A 25496-nucleotide genomic window follows, 5' to 3' on the forward strand; every position below is an offset into this window, starting at 1 on the left:
CCCTAATAGAGAAAAAAGTGGAGATGGAGATGGATGTCCTAAAGCAGCAGAAAATAGTACTCCATCTACAGGAGGAGTACTACAAACTAAAAATTGAGCTACTCAAAAATAAAACGTATAACAAATAATATTTTTTGTGTCTTCATAATATCTTTCTAATGAAAATGTTGGCTAAGGTGCTGTTTATTCACGATTTTTACATTACATTCACTGTTACTTACATGAAATGCAAATTAGTAAACTGCGCTCTGTAAGGATTCCCACTTTGGGACAGATCTCTCCCTTGTGGAGGGTATTCTTCATCATCTTCATCAGCCCAGTTGTCCGTGGGAGGGTCTGCAATTTGTCTAGCTTTACAGATGTTATGAAGCACTGCACAGGCTGTTATCACTTTGCAGACCTTTCCTGGTGCCAGTCGCACCTCTCCATGTAAAATGTGAAAGCGCCTCTTTAGTTGACCAATACCCCGCTCAACTACGGCTCGTGTTTTCTTGTGAGCTCTGTGAGTTAATGAAAATGAACAGAATTCAGTTTATATTTTCAAAATATAATGGTAGGTTATTTATGGGAAGTAGTGTAGCCAACAAATACTAAGCTACTGCAACACATTTGTTGTTGTTTAAATTTGAAGTCCACACACATTACTTGTATGTTGTCACTGTTACCTGTTGTAATTTAGCTGTGACCCCTGCTCAGGACGGAGGTAAGGTGTGAGGAGCCATGGTTTACAAGGATAACCACTGTCCCCTAACAAGTGGCAATTTGCTGGAATACGACGTCCTTCAAACAGATGTCTCAGGCCACTCTCCGCCAGTATCCTGGCATCATGTGTTGCGCCGGGCCATTTTGCAACAATGTCTAAAATCTTATAATCTGCAGTGAAAACAACTTGAACGTTTATGCTGTGGTACCTCTTTCTATTAACATAAACGTTCTCTTCTTCCGACGGTGCGATAATTCGGATGTGGGTTCCATCTATTACTCCGACAACACCAGGGAAGCCTGCTATATTGACAAATGCAGTTTTTTGAGCCTGCAAGGTGGGAATGTCCAGTGGAAACGAAACGAACTGCGACACAATAAGAGGTTCTGAAAGTGCTGTAATTGTTTGTGTGATCACTTTGCTTACAGAAGGTTGTGACAGACCCAAATCATCACTGCTGCATTGTTGCATTTTCCCAGTTGCCAAATATCGTAATGTAGTGATTACTTTCATTTCTGGCGTTATGGCATTCCTGCGCTGTGTCGGTGATGTTAGCGTGTCTCTAATAAGATCAGTCACAAACGTGATCCCTGCACGATCTAATCTATAGCGTCTTAACAACTCACTGTCATCCATTGTCTGCAACACATTTCTTCTCTCTCTTCGTCTTTCTGCCATTTTCTCCTCTGCTAAAGAAACTCTTAAGCCTCTTAAAAGTCCTCGTCCGTGCTCCTAACAATTTTGACCTTAAGACCTCTTTTAAGGGTTAAGATACTCTCTGAATTACTTTTTTCTTTACTAGGATTTTTTCTTTAATTTTAGGAGTAAACGCCCACATTTCTAAGAATTTTCTTAGAATTTTGTCACTAGGAGCTACTTTTTGCATTAAGATTCTTTAGGAATACGGGCCCTGGTTATAACTCTGTACAGCAAAATTCAAAATATAGTACATCTAAAACAGATCTCAACTACATCTTATTGCATTCTGCTCATTTTGTGTGACACAGAATTCTGTTAATTCCTGCATATCTGCAGTCTTCAACAAATGGTTGGGGTCACCAGATATGGATTCTGTCAGAGGCCGGGGGAGTGTGTTTGCTGCGGCATAGTGGGGGCTAAATAAGGACGGCTCTTGGGACAGGACAGATGGCCATCTAACTCCGATCATGAAATGGGGTATTGAAAACATTCCTCATGTGTATACACTCTTGTGACCTGCTTGCATGCACTCACATCTCACAAACACATAGATTGTGGAGAGCCGCTTTGGTTTTAAGAATCAGATGAGTTGAATTATTAAGAGCTATAAAAAGAAATACTCAAACTCTCAGCAACTCTTCAACGAGAGCGAAACAGAGAGACAGCTGAACATGCCGTCAACTATCACACTTCCTCTTTATCAGTATCAGATACTGACGTATTTTTAATTAGTTTCAAAGCAGGAGTGCTGAAATCTTGTTAAACTGGATTAAATGTGTTTGCAACAGTGTGAACATGCCACATGTGCACAAGCTCACAGTCCTACACTTGAAGTGATTTGTGACTTTAAAAATGTATGTAGACGTTATTAATAATTCCAATTCAAACCAAATATCAGAGTGGACGTTTCACTCTGGGTTTTTTAACTGATTTCATCCGCATGTATAAGTCATGTGGATTTGATGGGCTACTGCTTGACCAAACAAAATTCTGATGTATTATTTACACATTATGTGTTCGTGTATATCATGTACATGAATGTTTTCTCCTTGGCTTAGGTAAATACGACTATAGGTTTAAAGTATTTGCCATATAGCTGACGCCGGTATGCTCTGCAAATTCAACCCCACAGAGACCTGAACCACTCAAAAGAGCCACATGGTGGCCTGCCAGTTACAGGTCAATATGAGCATGTACTGGCCACTGATAGATGCATTCTGTAATTATCCTTGTACCATCTCAAGTGATCCTGCAGTGTGACGGCATGCAGTGTGCATTAGTGAAACCTAATAGACACGCTGAGCCGAATCTTCCTGTCTCCTGTGTATTTTAGTCTCTTAGCAAAGTTTGTTTGTGATCAGACCAGCACTCTGCTCACATTTAGCTTCATCTCAGACCCTTCAGGATGTACCAGTGTCCCCTGACATGCACATATTATACACACATGCACACAGGCCTAGCACTAGAAGTGCCAGAATTCCATAACTACTAGAACTGCCACAAGCGGTCATTTTGACCGTTGGATTGCAATCTCTATATCCTTAATGATAAATACCCAATTGAGAGATTAATGCATTTATTGTATTAGGATATCTTTTAAAAACAAAACAACACCAAACTGTACATTTAAAAAAGTTGAATTACATTTAGGCTATAAATAATAATATCAGTAGCCCGTAATTATCGCATATTCACAACAGATAGCTGTCATGAATTGCGTGGAAGCAAAGGCGGTAGTCGGATCTAAATGCAGCAGTAGACTTTAATAATGCAGACTAAACTCAGAACAGACAAGACACTCGTGGTACGTAAATTCATTCATTCAATAACTGACAAAGACAGGGCAGAAACACAGGGCTTAAATAATCAGAGACAAACGAGCAGACAGGATAACAAGGGGGCGTGGATAACAAGAAACACCTGGGATAACTAATGACAAGACACTAAAGACACTAAACATGACAGGACACAAGACCCACATGACAATAGCTATATTTCCATATCCATTCAACATAACTCAGAACAAGATAATAACAACTAAAAGTATCTTATTTAGATATTCTTTTGACAGTGAGAGAGAAAATGTCACGGTTGATGAATTCGCTGTCTCCTTTCTCGTCTTGTTGTGTGTGTGTGTGTGCTTGCGTGTGTGCGTGCGTGTGTGCGTGGTCGATCATTGCAGCTGATCAGCACGCCCGCTCTGATCAACGCGCCAGCTGCAACTGATCAGCGATTCGACCCTTTTTAGTGTCTGCGTTTACATGGTTCAATCGGAATGAAATCAATCCGATTGATGAATCCGAACACGGTGTTTACATGAACGATAAATAAAGTAATCGGGTTGATGTGCTCGTTTATATGTCACAAGATTCAAATCGGAATTGATTTTTTGACATGAGCGCACACTGCACGAATATGCCGCTGTTCGCGCATAACTATTCTCCTCTATTGGTTCTTTATTTTTTTTAAACAGTAGACATTTATCCGTCTATGGTCATGATTTTCTAGACGATGAGCTTGAACCGTTTTGCCGTGCTGCTTATATGTCACACAGTAAAACCCGCGCCCAAAACCAGTCGTCCATGGATGATAATCTGAAAGAAGCACTGGTGGGACGTTGTCCTGCTTCACTTCACAGACGCTGAGTGAAATGAGAATTTTTTAATAACGGAACACTCATTTGTATTCACTTTATTCAACAGGAAGAACAGCTCGTTCCGTGCGTCATACGTCATTACGCTATTTCAACGTCATTGCACATGCGCAGTCCTTTTAGTTTCGTTTTTCAATCCGATCAAGTGTTTACATGTTCTCTCGATCGGATTACAAAAGGAGTAAACCACCCCTTTCAATCCGATCGAAATTTCAATCGGATCGAGCTCAATCGGATCGATTAAGGTGTTTACATGAAGGGTGTTTAGTCCGATTGAGCCGTCAATCCGATTATAAGTGTCCATGTAAACGCAGCGTCGCCTATAGTCTTTGTCAGATCGTTGTGGATTTTTCCTGCGTGTTTGTTCCCTCCCTGTATCCGTTTTCCGTGTGTTATCCCGTGTTCAGCACTCCATGGTTCTACGCAGCGTCCCTGTGCTGCCAAGGGCTTCATACCGGACATTTACACACCTTAACTCTGCCAGCATCTGACCAGCTCTCAATAAACATATCTGTCATTTTGCAATTGAATCTTCTGATTATTTCCTAATAGACAAAGGTCAACCGCGAGAAATGTAACAAAAGAATACCGCGAAATCCAGTGCGGTCAATATGACCGTCTTTGGCCGAAATAGGTAAATATGTTCATTTGTTTTTTTGCCTTATGTGTAATTTATATTAAAAACATTTTAAATGAAAATACAGACACTTTTAGGAAAAGTCAGGTACCAGCAGTATTTTATTTATTTTTTCAACAAAATTATTGCAGATATAAAATTCAAAACGGTCAAAATGACCGCCGTGGCCGTTCTAGTGCTAGGGAGAGTGGGATGTGTCAGTGGGTAAGTTGAGTCGCCCCCTTTTTGAGAATATCTGGAGGAATATATGAAATATATTTACACATTATGTTCACTACGTCCAAGTTAAGTCTCAAAAACCTTTTAGTAATAGTTTTTTATATATCAGGTTAGTTTCATAAACCCTTTTGCAGGATAATTATATATATATATATATATATATATATATATATATATATTATACATATTCATTAGTTCATAACTCATGCTTTTCTGAAAGTAAATAAATTAAGTTTTACTTCAAATTTCAAAGGATCAATTGAATCTTTAATTGATTATTATCGTTTTTGTTTATAGGGAGATTTCTGGAATATAATTAAGTGTTTACCTCAGTCCTTTTCTTAATATAGAGGACAAGTTAAGCAAAAAGTGTCACATATTACCCCATTAATATGTCTCAAAGTGTTCTGAGATTTAAAGAGAGAGAGAGAAATAAAGAAGTCATTAGAATGAACATATAGAGATAAGGGTGAATTATTCTCATTATGCAGATTTGATGATCTCAACTCATTATGCTATCTGAGAATCAGACTAATTATCCTTCAGCTGTCTCACTTTCTCTCTTTATCTATCTATCAGAAACTGTCACAGTTTAATGCCTCTATGTAGGAAACAAGTTCAGGCTCATCAGCAGTACACCCCATCATGAAGCGCAACATTACATTTCTAACTAATGCTTACACACACAATCAGAGGGGCGCCTGCTTTACAACCGGCTTTCACACACTGGCACACTGCAGTCTGACAGCAAAGCAGACGGTCCGCTCAGCAGGACATCCTGAAACACAGTCCTCCAGATAGAAGATGGCTCTACGCTATCATGCACACACATCCATTAATCCACGAAAAGATGTAGAACATATAAAATCCAAAGTTATACAACTCTAGTCCAACTATAAGATCATATGACTATATGCTGTCTATCCACCTTATTTTTAATGTAAGAACGGGCACAGGGATTTGTAAATTGAATGTATCTTCTGGCTTGCAGTGTCATGTGTGTGTGTGTGTGTGTGTGTGTGTGTGTGTGTGTGTGTGTGTGTGTGTGTGTGTGTGTGTGTGTGTTATTTTTAGCTGTACAAAACAGCTCTTTATGCTGCTTGACATAGCAAACTGGTATGTCTTACCAATTGCCAATGTATTGTTGTAGATTGCAGAAACCATTGGCACCACATCTACTTATATAAAAGGCTTACAATGCTTTTAGGAAACAAAGCCCTGAGAAGACTGAATATTTACTCTTTTTTATTTTTAAAGCTCTTCTGACAAATATGTCATCAAGGCGAAATGACGTACTCAGTAGCTCTGGTGACATTATTGTGGTGGCTTTCTTCGGTTCTGAATGCAGCGGCTGGACAATGTTTTGTTCAGAATGCAATGCATGTAAACAAATATACGTGAATCATATTGCAGTTTAGTGTTCATGTAACAAATCTTTCAGATTCTGAAATTGGATAGACTTCACAGACTAAAATGTATTTGTATAAAAATACTGAGGAAAAAGTCTTTCCTCAACATTTTGTCCTGTTGTTAGAAGTAACATATTGTAAGCACATCAGAAATAGAATGCAACACATCCACTGTAGGGTTCTATTTGTTTTTGATGTGACACGATGCTTGCGGCCAGAGTAGACAGAGCATAGAACATTTGGAATGGTTTTGTCATTGCCACAGTCCAGAAACAACTCATTCCCTGAGCAGTATTACTAAACTAGGGAGTGGACTGAGACACACCCATGCTTTTTTTCACTCATAAAATGCCTTTATTGTTCGTTTTTTTAACCCTTTCCGTTATCTTGAATCCCTCTCTTCTGTCCCCCTCACAATCTGTCCATCTTTGCAGCGGGAGCATGTATCTGAGATGAGGGCCATGTTACGGTGTGTTGTATGGCTGAGCCCTAAGCGGAGCTCAGCAGATGGTACAGTCAGGACTGTCACTGCTTCTCCCCTGATCCCTTATCACTTCAAGCCACATCCCTTAACGGTGTTCACTCAGAAACTCGCCCAGCAGACAGCATTAGCATGACAAGATCATTACAACCTGGATGCATTTGGGCACTTTTTTTTCCCAAGGACTTCTTAGTTCTTACCATACACACACATCCCTGACCTTGTGGTTTCCATTGTACATCATTTTCCTGCGTCCTACTTTCTCTAAGGGCAATGTTGGCGCACAGAGGGTCTTCCTTTTTTATTTAAAGTACAAGTAGGGCTAAAAAAAAGACAGGGTCCTTGAAATAGTGTTGAAAAGGCTTTCCTTTTTGTTCTGAAAGGCACTTCCTTGACTATGTAAAAGGAAAATATGTTTACAGTACTACACTACATTTACATTTAGCAGACACTTTTATGCAAAGCAACCTAAAATAGAAGCAATTTGTCAGAACCAAACAGTATTCATAGTGTACAATGCCAGGTTTATAGGTATTTAGGTTATGAAGGAAGTTTGATTTAAGAAAATTTAAAAGGATTTGTGGCAATATACTTTCAATATTTCAGAGCATCATATAAGAGGCATGCTTTGACATTTCTTTTGAAGTAGCGCCATGAGGAAGCCCTCTAATGATGTAATTTCTTTAAAGTTTTATTTAAGGCAGAGCGCCATTCCATTATTGAACTTCTGTAATTTCCTGATATGCAGAAAAGTAGTCAGAAAGAAGCTGGTCGTGCTTGATTATTATTATTATTTTTTTGTGAAATTATGGATTTCTGAGTTCCTTTTAACAAGACAACATTCACAGCCGTATTCGCTGTGGATAGTTTTTGGTTTACATGCCTTTCATTAAAGGTCAATATAGTTACTGTCACAATCTGTGTGTTTTAATTTTCATGGAGTCAGTTTGTTTCTCTTAAGTTACCTGTTTCCTTTGTTCTAGTTTCTTGCCGGTCATTAGTTGTCATGGACATTCATTCAATCATCACATGTTATTTAGTCATCATCACTGTGTCTTTAAGTTTATAAAAAAGGTCTATAGTGGTTTTACAGTGGTTCAAACATCAATCACCTTTGAAAACCAGTGCAAATGTGGACAGGTCGGCTCATCTCATCTCCAAAGTAATTTCAATTTTCAAAGTTTGCTGATATTGAGGCGTTAGTCGCACTCCTTTGATTTCACAACTCCTACACTTTTCACGTGTAACACGATCTCGCATTTTTTAATAAATTCACAGGGAATTTAGAAATATGTCAGTGGCAGCACCACAGAAATGTTCGGTTTTTTTTTTTCATTGAATTTCCTTTCCTTCATCAGGGCTTTGGATCTCAGTTAAAAGAGTCTGCTTTATTATTTGGTTCAAAATGCAAGAACATGGCTTAGATCTCTGTGACAGCCCTCACTCCTGTACCCCTTGAGACTGATAGAGCAAGAAAAGATAAGAGAAATAGAGAGACAGAGATGGCATAAAGGCAGATACACACCTGTTTATCTGCTCAGTTTCATCAAAGAAAGAAAATGGTAACTGTGAGAGATGTTGACTAACTTGAAATTCGCTCAATTTTATTTTGGATTTTTTGACAGACCGTCAGAAAGGCACAGTTGATTTAAAAGGGCAGTTTGAGCACAACAACCTGTGCTTGGGTATTTTACAAAAGGAATGCCTATAATGACATTTTCGGAGGAACATTTTCTGCTTTACCACATCCCTATAATTCAAATATGTAAAAATTATTGTGTGTGTGTGTTAGTGTGTGTGCGCGCGCGCACGTTCGTGTTCTTGTCTGTGTTAGTGTGTAATATTTCTCCAGCTCAAACACTACAAAAAATAATAACGAGCGTAGAAGATTTCTTCAGAGCCAGCGCATTTAGGCCACGCCCACACCGGGGAAACCAATCCAACCGTCTCCATTGACTTTTTATTAGGTTACTTCCTTGTCATTACTGACTAATAAAAAAAAAAAAAAAAAAAAAAAAATGTCTACAAGCTGCTATGTGACAGGTTGAACAGCAAACAAGCTAAAAAAAACAGAAATAAGTTTTTATAAGCTGTGGACCCCAAAAAAAGCGCGACGTGTCATATTAGGCCTAGGCCTACTCTAAGAACTATTCATGGGTTTCGGTCACGTGACTTTTTTGTTGTGGCCGCCATCTTTAGGACCTTTGAGTTAAATTGAGTAGTATCTCCCTGGTGATTGGAAAGATGTCGCACACTAAAATAGCACACCTCACTACAGACGAAAAGCAACACGAACTGCTGACTCCACTAAAGTCTTGTAAAAAGTTGCCAGATTTGACGTTTGCTGATATTTATATCTACCTCGTCCACAATCCCTCTCCATACACCGGCGAAGCTCTCAAGGCATTTAAAAGCACTGAAGCCTACCTCTACTTCACTTCGGGATGGGTTAATGATCCCAAAATCTATCATCTGGAGATGAAGAAAATGTTCTTGATAACAGGACGGGTAAGTGATATTAACGTTACACAAGTAATCGCTGCATCGCTGAACTGAATTGCTAATAATGTCGGTAAAGCACATCTCCTGTATTATTATTGAGGTTTGGACACCTTTATTTTCAATTCTCATTTATTTGTAAAGCGCTTTTCACAATATCGTTTCAAAGCAGCTTTACAGAAAATGCATGGGTCTACATTACAATTTAGAGGGTCCAAGTTATGCATTTCAGAAATGTTTAAAAATCACACAGTTAGCTATAATCTATTAATTTAAACAATGTATTAATTTAAGGCAGAAACAGTGAGCAGTAGTTTAGCATACTGAAGCAGGTAACAACAACATAATTCAGCCATACATATAACTAAGTTTAGTAATGTAAAAATAGATAGCTGTGTAGAATGACGTTTTACGTGTTACAATTGTAAACTACATGTTTTAATTTAGCTAGCTAACCTGTAATATGCAATAATAATGTAAAATTAAAAGTAATTTTACTTTTATTAAATTTCCAGGTGAAGCATTCACAAATCCTCAGTGTAACACCAACACACCCTTGGATAACAGTACAGGAAGATGGGACTGTTCTCATGGCTCACTGCACCTGTAAGGCTGGTTTAGGAGAGGTTTGCTCTCATGCAGCAGCTCTAATGTATTGTGTTTTGGCTTCTGTTGATGTCAATAATGGGCAGGCTTGCACCCAGAAGCCATATGCATGGGCCCAGCCAAGTATGGAGTCTGTCCGAGGTGTCCAATATGCAGAGATCCGTAACATCAGTTTCTGTCATAAACAAGAGCCCCGTCATGTTCAAGGCCCTGGTTTTCCTGACATTACACCATCAGATGAAGAGTGCAGGGTGTTTTTTGAGATGCTTCATCACAGTGAAATGCAAGAGTCAAAGCCAAAGAAAAGTGCCATCCTTTCTGTCATCGAGGGCCACTCCCACAGGTACACCGTGTTGAAATATAACTAAGTGCATCCAATAACATAATGCATATGATACTTTAATGAAGTATATACCTGAGTTTTGTGTCAGTTTTACCTGACACAACATATTTTACTATGGTATTTTTGAAAGGGATAGTTCACTCAAATATGAAAATTCTGTCATCTACTCGCCCTCAAATTGTTTCAAACCTGTATAAATTGATGTACAATATCATGCTTACAACATCTTGCATATGCACACAAAAATGTATTTTAAAGAATGTTTGTACCGGTAATCAAACAGATGATGGCACTCATTGACTTTTTATAGTAGGGTAAAAAAAATACTATTGAAGTCAGTAGCTACCGTCAACCGTCTGGTTACCAGCATTATTTAAAATATCATATTTTGTGTTCAGCAGAGGAAAGAAATGTATAAAAGTTTGGAACAACTTGAGGGTGAGTAAATGATGACTATCACTTTTTCAAGTCAAATATCTGAATACATCTTCCACCACTCAGTGGCGGATCTAGAAAATTTTATATGGGCGGGCAAAGGGGTGGCAAGAGGTCTTGGCAGGGTGGCAGGGGTAGACGGTACATGGGAATCCCTATATGTGAATTGCTTTAACAAAACAAACACAAAAACACTTTTAATCATTATTAAATGATTAACGTTATTGTTTAATCATGCCCTTACACACTACAAAGGTTTTTAGGAATGATTTATTAACAAATCCCTCTGAAAATATCTTCAGAATACTGCTAAGTGTATAACTGGAAAGTTTGGTGTACATAGGTGCTACACAGGCTGAGATGTTTGTACTGGAGAATGACAAAAAACTAATTTTGAGAAAACAGCATTTAAAGATTTGTAATGTAAAAATTCATACTTTTTTTAGTGGAAACAACTATTTACAGACACAATATCTTACCAAATCATTAGCAACAACAATACAAACCACCTAAATCACAGCATTTATGGCCTTCAACTGAACAGAAAAACAGTCAAAAACGCATATCTAAATGTCAGAGCACGTCACGTGATGCATCTGAACGAATCACGTTGTCAGAAATTGACATCAGCCAATGAGATTTTGGTTTTAGAGTTAAATGCCCATTGTACTTTCACGATTGGTTGCTGATTAAAAGGAAATGACCATATTTGGATACGACAACAATGTACAGGAGAGAGAGCTTTCCAACAGAGATGTATGTGATGACATTGACATGCAGCGATCGCGGAGCAACATGTTGATTTAGAACGACAACTTCTGTTGAATTTAGGAGAATACTGACGCAAATAGACAAAGTGTAGTAAAATAAAGTCCTAAATGTGTTTTTTTGGAAAAAAAATTTCACCACAAGTCTGAAAGAAGACATGTTATTGAAGACAAATAGCCCAAAATCTTCAAATTAACCAGTGAAAAAAACCCCGATGTTTTTGTGTCTCGCCTTAAGCTGTTCTTGTCTTTACTAAAATCAAAATTAGGCTAATCAAAGGGAAGAGTGCTCTTACAAATCACGGAGTGGGGGTTCAATCTTCAACTGGCTGGCAGGAGCCGCCACTGGCAGGTCACGTGACCTGTCAGTGGCTGGCTGGCAGCTGCCAGTCTGCCACTGACAGTTGCCAGTCTGACACTGGCAGCTGCCAGTCAGCCACTGACAGGTGCAGTGGCTGACAGTGGCTGGCTATAGTAGTCTATTTGGCAAGTTTCAGAAACCATCGATTTTGGACAGTTTTTGTGTTTTGTGTTCCTCCCTTTCTAGCTCATTTATTATGAATCTGTTGATATGAATAATGTTCTTTAGTATGATTGCTGTTTTGTGAACTGTTATCCCAATATAACCAGTCAAATGGCCGTGATCAGACTGGCAGCTTACAGACGCTCGCTGGACGCTCATCCAGTCAGCCGCGGCTGCGAGTCTAACGCGTCGCCTGACGCTCTCGCTACAAGGAAATAAATTGTTTTCTTTTTATAAATATAATGCCATGCCTTTATTCTTGTGGAGGAATGATGTTTTGTGAACTGTTATCCCAATATAACCAGTCAAATGGCCGTGATCAGACTGGCAGCTAACAGACGCTTGCTCGACGCTCATCCAGTCAGTCGCGGCTGATAGTGCGAGTATAACGCGTTGCCTGACACTCTCGCTGCATGGAAATAAATTGTTTTCTTATTATGAATATAATGTCATGCCTTTATTCTTGTGTATGATTGATGTTTTGGGGACTGTTATCCCAATATAACCAGTCAAATGGCCGTGATCCGACTGGCAGCTTATAGACGCTTGCTCGACGCTCATCCAGTCAGTCGCAGCTCATAGTGCGAGTATAACGCGTTGCCTGACACTCTCGCTGCATGGAAATTAATTGTTTTCTTATTATGAATATTATGTCACACATCTATTCTTGTGTATGATTGATGTTTTGGGGACTGTTATCCCAATATAACCAGTCAAATGGCCGTGATCCGACTGGCAGCTTACAGACGCTTGCTCGACGCTCATCCAGTCAGTCGCGGCTCATAGTGCGAGTATAACGCGTTGCCTGACACTCTCGCTGCAAGGAAATAAATTATTTTCTTATTATGAATATAATGTCATGCCTTTATTCTTGTGTATGATTGATGTTTTGGGGACTGTTATCCCAATATAACCAGTCAAATGGCCGTGATCCTACTGGCAGCTTACTGACGCTTGCTCGACGCTCATCCAGTCAGTCGCGGCTGATAGTGCGAGTATAACGCGTTGCCTGACACTCTCGCTGCAAGGAAATGAATTGTTTTCTTATTATGAATAAGAAATAACAGTCTGTTGACTGTTGCTGAAACCACCTGTGCTAATTTCAAGACGGGAGTTTTTCTTTGTGTACCATTCTCGGTAAGTACAATTATTAAGATATAAAGTTATTTTGTGTGACTTTTTAAAACTGAAATATGTTTATTTGAATCCTTGCAGAGAACGCAGCCATAACGTTAATTACAATATTTCCTGGTCAAACTTTTCCAACATAACGTTAGCCACTAATTAACGTTATTTTATTGATGGTTTTGAAATGATATGATAACTGCAATATCAAACGATTCTTTATTTTATTAGTAATAGTAGTAATTAGTAAAATATAAACTTAATCATTGTGTAATCGTGTACTTCTCGCCAAAAGAACATGGCAGCTAACGTTAGTAATGTTTTTTTTTTTTTTTTGGTCAAACTTTGACAACCTCGACAGTAATTAACGATATTTTCTTCATGATTTTGTGATGGTATATTTATTGAAATGTCAACAGCTTATTTCTTATTTTTACCTGTGAGATACATACATATTTGATCATCTTTTTTTCTGTGCAAGAAAGAACATGGCTACTGTTTTTAGACCATGTGGGTTATTTTTCCCGGGCAAACTTTGTCAGTTTCTCCAGTAATTGACAATATTTTCATGATAGATTTCTGATTGATTGAGAAATCTACTTATTATTTCCTAATTATTTAAAGCATGTCTATAAGTGCATGCTGATGTGATTATGTGACCTGCCCTTGTCTCCTCCAGATCTGCTTGGAGTTCAACAGAATTACTGGCAAAAACCTAAAGCAGGAATTCTACGAGAACCTTGATCGATATAGTCCACGGTTCATGGACCTTTTTAAAGCCAAAAGGGGGACTCCTGGTCAGTACTTGGCTAACTTTTTAAATCAAATAAAGGTTAGTAATTTTGTCTTATTTAAGATAAAGGAAAACTTTTATTCACCCTCAAGTTGTTCCAAACCTGTATACATACATTTCTGTTATCGCTGAACACAAAGGAAGATATTTTGAAGAATGTTTGTAATTGAACAATTTTGGATACAATTGATGACAGAAATTTCATTTTGGGGGAACTATCCCTTTAAAAGCTTTTAATTTTGTCCGCATTTAATCGTATAGCCTATTCTCATAAAAGTGCTTCAAATATATTGATTAGTTGTTCTGGCAGTAATGGAATTTCGTGTTTTCCTCTAAAGTCAGCCCAGCCAACGGAGGTCCGAACCCTTGTGATTGGAGATGCTTGGAGATGATGACTCCTCTTTCTTCAAGTCATGTTGAAAAGTAAGTTCATCTGTTCTTAACCTGTTTACATTATAAGAACCACCTGTGCTCTCATTAGTCTAAGCATTTGTCAAGCATTTGAAAATCATGTTGATTTTAAAGCAATAGTTTACCCAAAAATGGAAATTTGCAGGAAATATTCTCACCTTCAAACTATTCAAGGTGAAGATGAGTTTGTTTCTTTGTCTGAAAAGATTTGGAGAACTTTAGCATTACATCACTTGCTCACAAATTGATCCTCTTAAGTGAACAGGTGCTCAAACTCGTTCAAACAGCTGATAAAAACATCACAATAATCCACAATTAATCCACACGTTCGCTCTTTGGACTCTTACTTACAACACCCGTTCGCTACAGAGGATCAATTTGTGAGCAAGTGATGTGATACTACAGTTCTCCAACTCTTTTCAGATGAAATAATAAAAAAACTCCTCCTATATATTGAATGGCCTGAGAGTGAGTGCATTTTCATGTTTGGGTGAACTATTCCTTAAAAATACAAATGTGGCCAAGTCTTCAAATTAATTGTCATTTATACTGCATACTTATAAATAAAAAAGTATTGTCTTTGCTGGAAACATGTACATTTTCATAAAGTCAAATGCATACTTGTCCATATAAATTGGGATTAGGGTTAGTGCTTTGTGTTTTTAATAAATCTAGTGCACGTTCTGATAAACATGCATTGATAAACATTTGATTCCTGATCGCAATACTCTATTTATGCCTGTTTTTTCACTAGGTGTCTGATCATCGCAACTCCATCCTTGATGTGCCAATGGGCATCTTATTTGAGGACGCTGAACTCCAGCCCCCCAATTCCTTGCATTTAACTTCTACGATTGGAATAATACTTGAAGGTCAAGTGGTGATGGAAAAAATGCAGGACCTCCCACAGGCTATGTGTCTCCTCTTCGGTCTGATCTACACTCTAGAACTGAATTACCCAAAATCACTTGCCAACATGTTTGATTTCATCCATCCAACGTTTGATTTCATCCAAATTTTTAAATTTAAAAAGAATGTATACATTACGTTTACATGTTCAGTACATTAACACAATGTGAGACTTAAGTGTAATGTTTAAGTGATCAGAGTTGTACAATTGATAGTGCACTACTTAATGTTGGACATTGTTGCCACCTTTAGAGTTATGTACATGGTGTGACTCATTTCCATTTCACATTTTGGTCAATAAAGACTCAAAGGATCAATATGTTGTTCATTGTTTTATTAAAGTGCAGTGTGCACAAAGCTTACTGTCAAAAATAAAGTTACTTTTAAATTTAGAATTAAATTCTAATTTCAGTTAAATTTTCATGTTGAGTTTACTTAAATATACAAGTACACTTGAAATTAACACTAAGTTAAATGAACTTTATTGTTTAAGTACATTAAATAATCGTCAAGTTTGGTGAACTAAACAATTTAAGTCAAGTCTACATAAGCACCAAGTTAAGTAAACTTAAATAAGCACGTTTTGGGAAACCCCATTACTCAATTAAATTGAGGGAACGAGTTTACTCAAATCAATTGAGTACAATCAACTTATTAGGGTTTTCAGTGTACATCTATGATGCAAGATCACCATGGAGACTTCCAGGTCTTTCAACAATTAATACAAGTACAGCCTATCAATATTTATTTACTGTTTATCTATATATTGTGTATACATTCCAGGTTAAACCATCTGGATTCATCATCAACCCAGACCTACCCTGGATTGGAGCATCACGCGACGGCATGGTAAGTTGCACTTGCCATGGTGACGGCATCCTGGAGATAAAATGCCCATTCAACAGCAGGGACCGTTCACTCAACGAAAGCTGCAGAGATTCATCATTCTGTCTATGCATAGGAGAGGATGGGACAATGGAGCTTAAGACTGACCACAAGTTCATGTATCAAGTGCAAGTTCAGATGCATGTTTCCATGGTGAGTTACTGTGACTTTATTGTATGGACACCACAGGAGTTTTTCATCCAGCGGATCAAGTATGATCCTGTTTTCTTCCACAATGCTTACCTCAAAGTGGTTGAATTCATCAAGACTGTACTCTAGTACTACCAGAGCTGCTGGGAATATGGTATACAGCTCCACGCCATACTCCCACACACACTACAACCACTGAACAGCCATCCGAAATGGGATGCTACTGTGGTAAACCTTGTGACACCGATGACATCACCTGCACATCTGGACAATGTACGCGGAAGCACTTTCACAAGTCTTGCCTTAAATTGAGCAGGGTACCGAAGACATGGAAATGTGTGGAGTGCAGAAGAAAACGTGTAGTTATTTGACGTGTATATATTTACAAAAGTTTTTTGATTAATCAGTTTCACCCCTTATTTACATCAGCGTCCTTTCAACATAATCTCCATGAAACTTGTGCATTACAAACTAAAATAATATTTGACGGTTACTGAAGTATATACATTTTTTGGTAACACTTTACAATAAGGTTCATTAGTTAACTACATTAGTTAACATTAACTAATAATGAACTGCATTTATACAGCATTTATTAATCTTTGTTAATGTTACTTTAAACATTTACTAATACTTTATTAAAATCTTGTTAACATTAGTTAATGCACTGTGAACAAACAATGAACAGCTTTATTTATATTAACTAACATTAACAAAGTTTAATAAATAATGTAACACATGCATTGCTTATTGTCAGTTCATGTTAGTTAATACATTAACTAATGTTTAATAAATTAACATTATTGTAAAGTGTTACCCATTTTTTTTACCATGACTTAATGAAGTTGTAATATACCTTATTTTATGAATTATTTGATTATTATGAATAATTAACAATGAATAGAATACAAGCAATGTAGTTTACTGAAACCTGTTTTTTTATTGCAAATATAAAACAGAATTGTATAAAAACAAACAACAATTCATATCATTGTGTTACACTTGGAGCACAATGTTACTCTCTATTCTGAGGGCACAACAGATGGGCAAATATTACACAAAGCACAGCAGACTTTGACCATCTTGTCCAGAGATGTAAGTTCTCCTGGAATTGTAGTCTGGCAAAGAGAGATGGGTATTGTGCTTTGCAAAATTGTGTACTTGTTTCTTACAAGACCAATGACGCGTTCCACATGGATCCGAACAGCAGTCCCCTTGTAGTTTCAAGTTCACTTGGGTGCAGTTGCTGTTTCCCTTGTGAAGGCAGGTAATTTGAGATGAGCACTGTACAAGCCCAAAGCATCTCCTATGGTAAACCCTCGATCTCCCAAGACGACATCACCAGGTGACAGGTTTTCCAGGTAGCCGCAGTTTTCTGTCAGATGCTTACTGACAGAAAGAACCCCCCCCCCCAACCAGTAGAAACAAATGGTATGACTCCCTGTGGTGTTATTGAGATCAAATACTTAACAGTATTATGATGTTTGTACTGTGAATATGTTTGTGCTTGCGCTCTCATGTTCTTAGGCTTCTCAATGAAAATTTCAAAACAATCTAATATGGAAGTACAATTTCTGTAACTGCTGTTTTTTAAACACATAGGTAAACTGATTTGAATCTGCTCCTTGCTGGGCCACACTATGAATGAAGACAACCTACTGTTCATGACATTTAATGTACTGTTAAAAATTCGGCTTACAGTAGGCTTTGACACGTGAAATATATATGTAAAAAAGTGGAGAGGTAGATTCAATCTCATTCTCATTAGAGTCATTAAAAAGCAGTGAAAAGGAGTCAGCCCAGGTCCCGCCTTTAGAAATCCTGACAAGAAGGTGAAGACGACCATCATCTTGGAATAGGATGGAAGTCCAGTTAAGTCCTGGACCATCTCATCATTTTCTTTGAACACCTCCTGCTGGAAAGATAACTTGCTTGCCCTGTCCCTAAGCTGATGAACCTCAGCCCTCAGTCTGGTACACTCTTCCGTCAGTTTCTTCACAGTTTCTCGACAGGCTTCATCAGTGCATGCTACACGGCTCTCACTCAGTATGGATAGGTTCTTTAGAGTAGCTGTGTTCCCCACTCTGCCCGCTGTCAGTGTTGTCAATTTCAATGTCAGTAAGGTTATCATGGGGTGACGCTGACACATCACTGGTACATCTCTTTCTTTTAACAGCCTGTGTCTGCTCATATTTTTTTATAGCAAGCTTCTTTGTCGTTGCTCAGGTGACAGGTAGCCAAAAATACTTGGCACACAATCGGGGTTTAGAGGATTTTCACTTTTTTTGCCTGCAGTGGTAGAAGATGAGACACCAATTAACGTTACCTACTCAGAATTAGTTACTGTCTAACAGTGGATATAGTTAACTTAACATTAGCAGAGACACAGATGACCTATTTTGTATGGAAATGTTAGCTAGCTACACATTAACTATATGCAATTTGTCTGCAAAGGCTGATTGGTAAGGAACTAGTGCTAATGTTAGATCAGCTAACGCTAACCTAGCCATTATTTACCTGAAATAAAGTGCTCACTGCAGAGTCTGGAGTGTTCTGTAGGTGTCCAGTGATCCCTCTTTATAACAGCAATCCATCTCTGACGACGCTCAGGGTTTTTGGGGATATTGTAAAACGTTAATTTCTCATTTCTTTGAGATTTGCTGTTATCGCAGCTTACAGCACAGCAGATAGACGGCATGTTTGGATTCGGTCCTACAAATGGCGGCCACACAGCTGTGTGACGTCACGTGAAACCCGTGAATACGCCCACTGGAGGGGATCGCGATCGTAATCGGCGACAGGATAGCTTAGCTTAGCTTACAACAACCTAACATTTGAATATTTGACTTACCAGTGACAAAATGTTTACCGCACACATAGTGTATTTTTAGTGCATAATGAGTGTGAGGATCCCAAAATTTACCCTTTCGTTCCAGCCACTGTTGTCCAAACGCTCGTTTTTTTGGGGTCGACAGCTAATAAAAACACCTTGTTTGCTGTACACCTTGTTAGTGATGTTACGTCTGACACCGACTCTCGCTTGCTTGAAACTCGAACGGTTCTTGCAACGACTGCTTCGGAGCTTGTATCATCAGTCACGTGAAAATGACGTCTGAAGCAAACACACTAGGCTTGTTTGAGATGCGCCTTGCCTCGCCTGAAATGTAGTCGAGAGTAGGCGGCTGCAGTGAGAGGAGTGAAAAAAGCGCAGGCAAGCCAGACAGATCTCTCTTCTCGCAGTGGATCAGACACCTGTGAGATCAAAGGCGGATATTGCGGGATTCACGCCCGTGCACGGTGTTGCTAATAAACTGGATGTAATTTAAGTTTTGTTGCTTTTATGAAAATAAATATAATGAACAAAACACCCAAAGTAGGCCTACTTATTTAATTCCATTTTAAATTATATCAATCATTTTTACAGACATGTGTTTTTATAAAAATAAAAATTACATCACAGCACACTGTCAGAGAGTTTGGGAATATCCACACATAATTTATACACATATAACATGATATCAGAGTTTTAAAATCAAACATTTTAAAAGAGAACAATACATCAGGTTGTTTAAACCAATGAGCATTAAGCTGTGTCGTCAGCAAGTCGTTTCCCATGCGTGCTTCTGATCAGCAGTCGGTGGAGAGCAACTGCGCGCAGAATCCGACACGTGCGCCTTGCGGTCGCGAGAGTTTTTTGACATACGACGGCATGACATCACCACCGCACTCGGACACATTTCTAACCGGCATGCATCTCGCGCTGATCACCGGTGATCGGTTCTGCGCAGATTTTGCTCATCTCAAACAAGCCTACTGGTTCACACCTGTAGTGAACCACCTGACTGCTTTGACAGCCCAATCCAGTGTTGACAGGTTTGAAACCTGGCGGTTGTATTTCTTATAAAAGTGAAGCCAAACCATGGTAACACCGTGGGTTGTAGTAGTCGGTGTTTGAATTGGCGTTATTGTTAAGGGCCGTTACATAGTCAACGCGAGCGACACGACCTACACGCTCCTTTTCAAAGTACACAAGCAGACGCAAGCGTCACCGGCGATGCGTGAAATGCAATACACCGATCGCGCAACAGGGGGTAGTAGAGTCTAGAGTCGGGTCACGTGATATTCAGATCAAAATGGCAACTGAAGAGGAGTGGATATTGCTGATTTTACATCGGCGGCAATAAAACAAGCTCACATAACTTTTCCTCTTCGCCCGCCATTGTATTCAAATCTTCTTCTTCTGTAAACATAATAATATACCTTTTTATGTACATTACTTGCAAAGTCGCCCCCACCGACAACGCTTAGTATTGCGTGCATCGGCGCGTCGCGTATCAAAAACTAGGATGACACATTTGGCTACGCATCGACGCATAATGGCGGCCGAAGCGTAGCGATGTGTAGCCTTGCGCACGCGTATGCGTACCGATGCGTTGACTATGTAAGGGCCCTAAGAGTGGATTGAGTTTATTTCGGTGTTGTGATGGAGCCAGTGAGAAAGAGAAGTCGTTCCCAAGTTTGGGAACACTTTAAACTTATTTCCCCGAATAAGGTTAGTTCTTTGACATTTCTGCATACAAATATTTTTACATAGGCCTATGTAGTGAATGATATGGAGAAAGACAGAAACTTAAAAAACCCTCTGCTACATTATACAAGTAGGCTACAAACAGTTACACAAGCACATCCTTTTCAACATACAAAAATATCATTGCCACCAGTTAACAAGTTATAGAGTTCTGCTTCCCACGGCTAAACAAGATAAAGCTTTCACAGATGATACTGCCCTGCTAAAAAAAAAAAACTATAGCCTAGAAACCATTACAGAAATTCTATTGGATTTAATGGTTTTCATGGGAATTTTATTGGTTGTAATGGGAATTATAGTGGTCTCTGTGGGTCTCTACTTATATGTGTTGGGTTCTATTGGTGGGGGCATTAAATCCTAATGGAATATACCCAAACACACTACAAAAATGAATTCTGTAGTGGTTTAAATGGTAAAAGCCAATGGTTCCTATTGGTATTTTAATAGAAACCATTAGAATTTATGTGATAGTTTCCAACTTTTTTTAAGCTGGTCTGATCTTCTGTCCTTGTCTAAAGAAATAATTACACACACACACATCATGCTTAATGTTTTATTATCAAGGTGAACACATGAAATTCATCAGTATCTGTAAAATTCACCTACATAAATGAGTTTCACAGCACTAACACTGTTTCAGCTTTGATCGCCTCGGTAAACCAATATTATCTGTCTGCAGTCCCGGAGGCTGCATTTTCAGGACCCCACTTCTAGGACCGCATTTCTAGGACCCTAGTTTTTTGTGACAGCGCCACCTACCGAGTCGGAGAACCGCAGTCCCAGGAACGCATTTCCAGGATCCTAGTTTTGGAGGACCGAAAAAAGTGCCACCAAGGCAGTATTTGAGTTTTTTTTAAAGTTGTATTACACCCACATACTACTTTCTTTATTGCAATTAAACCAGGTTCCTAGGAATGTTGAGAAATGAATGATTGGGTCTAAGTAGCATACTATAATAACTCAAGTAAAATAAACAAGGAATCATGTTATAGCCTTTTCAGTCACTAGATGGACCACATTTTCAAGTACAGAGGGAAGACAAGGATGACTCTGGGGGTAGATTTAAGATTGTGTATTTTACAAAATAATATATAACACCTGAACTTGAACACACTAAATATTTTACAAAATAATATATAACAACTGAACTTGAACACACAAAAACAAAATTGATCATGACGTGAACCACATAGACAGAACTTCAATGGATGGACAAACACATGGACAACATCATCACTGACTCCTAAGAGAGAGAAAGAGAAGTGAATTAAATAAGGAACATTTAGTTGAACATGTTCTACTCTCTAATTTTAAATTTCATATTTAAAAGATCTTAGTTACCACAGAGTAATGATAAAAATAATTATATCAATCTTCATACCAATTAATGTTCATAATACAATTATTGCATACTGTTCAAAGATTTGGGGAAAAAAACAATATTTTGATGTTGTGGGAACAAAGGTTCTAGAAACACTCATGTCAATAAAGCCCATCTGAACTGAGAAAAAAGTAATAGAGAGAGATGCAAGAAATCTGAATAGAAATAACATTATTGACACGACTTTTCCTGACCATATATAATATTTAAAGCACACATTGTGATGTATGCAGCAGCACTACCAACTTTATAAAACCATGTCAAAATGAAGAGACACATAACATGTATTGTGGGTAACGTTAAACAGGCTGACTGTGAGCACGTGACAGTGAAAACATTAAGATTATTTTAACTGAATTAAAATGGAAAAACAATGAGTAATTAACAAGCTTTCAGAACGAACATGCTACAGTTTATTGTGCTGTAAATAAGTCAACACATGCTTATCATGCAACAGTTCAACAATTCATTTTCCAGCATTAGAGGCTAATATATGATGGCTATGCATTCAAGACTGTTTAGCAAATCACCAGCACGTTGGCAACGTTAACTTTCCAATGAAATGCATCACAATTGTTTTTAAAGTTAAACAAATAAAAATTGATTCGCATTTGATACTCACACTCTGAATGTCATCCATCTTCGCTGGTCCTCTAATTCGGTAGGTGGCGCTGTCACTAAAAAACTAGGGTCCTAGAAATGCGGTCCTAGAAGTGGGGTCCTGAAAATGCAGCCTCCGGGACTGCAGGCAGATGCTACTCCGGTAAACACGTAATAAACGGGGCGTTAACATATACGCCTACTTGCATTTTATGGTTGTCAGCTTTGTGTGCTGGAGATGGTGCTGCAATTTCTATCTGAATGAAGCTTCGAGTAATGAACCATTTTCGACACAATTGTATCAGAAAGCAATAATGCTTCGAAACGCTTCATTTGGCCATCACTACACCTTGTCACATAGCAGCTTTTAAACATTGTTTTGTTTTTTGTTATAAGTCAGTAATGACAAGGAGGCAGCTTATCGCAATGCAAAGTCAATGGAGACGGTTGGATTGTTTTTTACTGCTATTTACGGTGGGCGAGGGAGCTCAACTGAAGAAAACACCCGCAAATTAAGAAAACATTTTCATCAGTTTTACAACACATGGGTGCTCCAAATACTCACAACACAAATACTGCGCTGCAAAAGTTCACAACACAATCAAATACAGAAACGCACTGCAAATAGAACAGAACACAATGGAAATGTTTCCAGGGGACCCCAATAAGTGACGAACCCGGCTGGGACGTGCTTATAGCTCTATGGCCCTGTGACTGTCCCAAATGGCGCACTTCATGAGGACTTTCGGTCTCGTGGACTTAAATTGCGCGTGCTCGCCGAGTCTACGAGTCCGTAGGCCGTCCCATTTAGCATTTTAACGCTCTGAAGTGTGCTCAGCAGCGCCCCCTTTGTACCCTTGAAGCGGTCTTCCGCGAAGCCCGCATAGATGCAGGGTCCACACACTTTAACTACCCAGGAATCCTTGCGAAAGGCCAATCAGACAACGGATGGGAGGAGATTTCGCTCACGGACAATTTTTAACATGGCTGAGAAGAAAATATTTAAGTGTAATTATGATTACGGTTTTTATGACAAGTTTATACAAATATTATGATCATCGACCAGTGGTTGATGTCTCAAACATAGGCTAATAATAGCGAGCTGAATAATACGATCGCATTATGATTCATTAAATAAATAGAACAGAATGTCAGGGGTTTACTGAGTCATATGTAAACACAACAACAATAGGCAGCATATTTCCCCGAACCTGTAGCTCCTGTCCATAACAACAATCAGACCGTCTTCCTGTTTCCGGCGTGACGATCGAGTCTGTCCCAAAAATACCTCTCAATGCGCCCTCGTGGACTCGCGCTAAGGGCCCTATAGGTCTGCACTACATGACGTCACCGAAGTGTGGACTCTGAGGAAGTTCACAAGTCCGGAGTGTGCCATTTGGGACAGGGCCAAAGTCTACCTTTTTTACTCTTTTTTTCTGACTTTTTTTTTTTATAATGACAAATTCGTATAGCCTACAATATGTTAAATGGCATCAGAATACAAATGAGAAAAGAACAGTTAACAATGAGCTGAAAACTAAAAAAAAAAAAAAAAAAAAGAGAAAAAGAACATGAGCCCTAGTGTAAAAAAAAAGTATACTTTATTGTATTTGAAATATATTCCATTTTTCAATATTACATTGCAAATATACTAACACAAATTTTACTATCTTTAAATATATTAAACTTATTTTAGCATCATGCTTTTACCTATTTTCATAATACAAGTTTTAACACACTTTAAAATAATTGTACTTTAGTATATTTTCTAAAAATAAACTTTTGTGCCTAAACTTTTTACTTAAATATATCACACCACCACGATAGCCTCGTGGGCAAGTGTGTCGGGAGACCCAAGTTCGAGTCCCGGCTAGAGGACCTTTCCAGATCTCTCTCTCTCTCTCTCTCTCTCTCTCTCTCTACTGTCCTAAAAGGCGAAAATGCACAAATATATATATATTTAAAATAAAAAATACAAATATATATCAATACACTTATGGTATATTGCTTGTTTCGAAGACACTTGTAATGGATTTGTAATGTAGGCTACTTGCAACACAAATAAAGTACACTTTGACTTTAATATCACTAATCAAGCATGTAGCCTACAGTACCTGTAATTAGTCCCTACACAGGCATACTTAAAGTATATATATACTTGAAGTTGGTCCAATTTAGTACACTAAAGTAACACACAATTAGTTGTTTCAAAATAGCACACTTCAAGTTAATAATCATTAACACACTTGAAGTAGGCTATACAGATAATTAGTCTGGCTGCAAGTATACATAGCATATTATTTTTCACATGGGAGAATAAGATTTTAATCTATAGCCTACATCAGTTACAAAAATTTTGTCATGTTATGTTTTAAGTTTCATAAGAAATGTTAGGTAATGCAGGGTCCAAAGATGAGGCGGCAAGTTTTAAAGTCGAGACACTCACACACGCATATAACGCATATTTTAAAAACTTTTTTGTAAATGTATATTTATTTGCAACAGTTAACATCAATAATCAGAAATGTCTGTCGTAAAAACAGCTATTCAGCTGATGGAGACCGTGCTGTGTTGTCATGGAAACATCCCAGGTGAAAATAATGAGAAAATTACGCTCTTTCGTTGTTCCCTTCATCAAGGGCGTTCCAAACTGCTACATAAGTGGCACACATGTGCCGTG

The 25496-nt window shown here is 38.3% G+C and overlaps 2 long non-coding RNA genes across 2 annotated transcripts; one reads left to right on the forward strand and one right to left on the reverse strand.

Moving 5' to 3' along the window:
- The first annotated feature begins 13080 nt into the window (after nucleotides 1-13080).
- On the forward strand, nucleotides 13081-14266 carry LOC130103974 (uncharacterized). Its single transcript, XR_008809422.1, has 3 exons — nucleotides 13081-13111; nucleotides 13791-13931; nucleotides 14231-14266. It is a non-coding gene; the product is annotated as an uncharacterized LOC130103974 (long non-coding RNA).
- Nucleotides 14267-21892: 7626 nt separating this feature from the next.
- Nucleotides 21893-22937, reverse strand: LOC130103965 (uncharacterized). Its single transcript, XR_008809418.1, has 2 exons — nucleotides 22839-22937; nucleotides 21893-22078 (listed from the first exon to the last, which is right to left on the reverse strand). It is a non-coding gene; the product is annotated as an uncharacterized LOC130103965 (long non-coding RNA).
- Between the last annotated feature and the right edge of the window lie 2559 nt (nucleotides 22938-25496).

Source organism: Rhinichthys klamathensis, unplaced genomic scaffold, assembly GCF_029890125.1.
Source record: "Rhinichthys klamathensis goyatoka isolate OS25496 unplaced genomic scaffold, OSU_Roscu_1.1 h1tg000301l_1, whole genome shotgun sequence".
Classification (NCBI taxonomy): domain Eukaryota; kingdom Metazoa; phylum Chordata; class Actinopteri; order Cypriniformes; family Leuciscidae; genus Rhinichthys; species Rhinichthys klamathensis.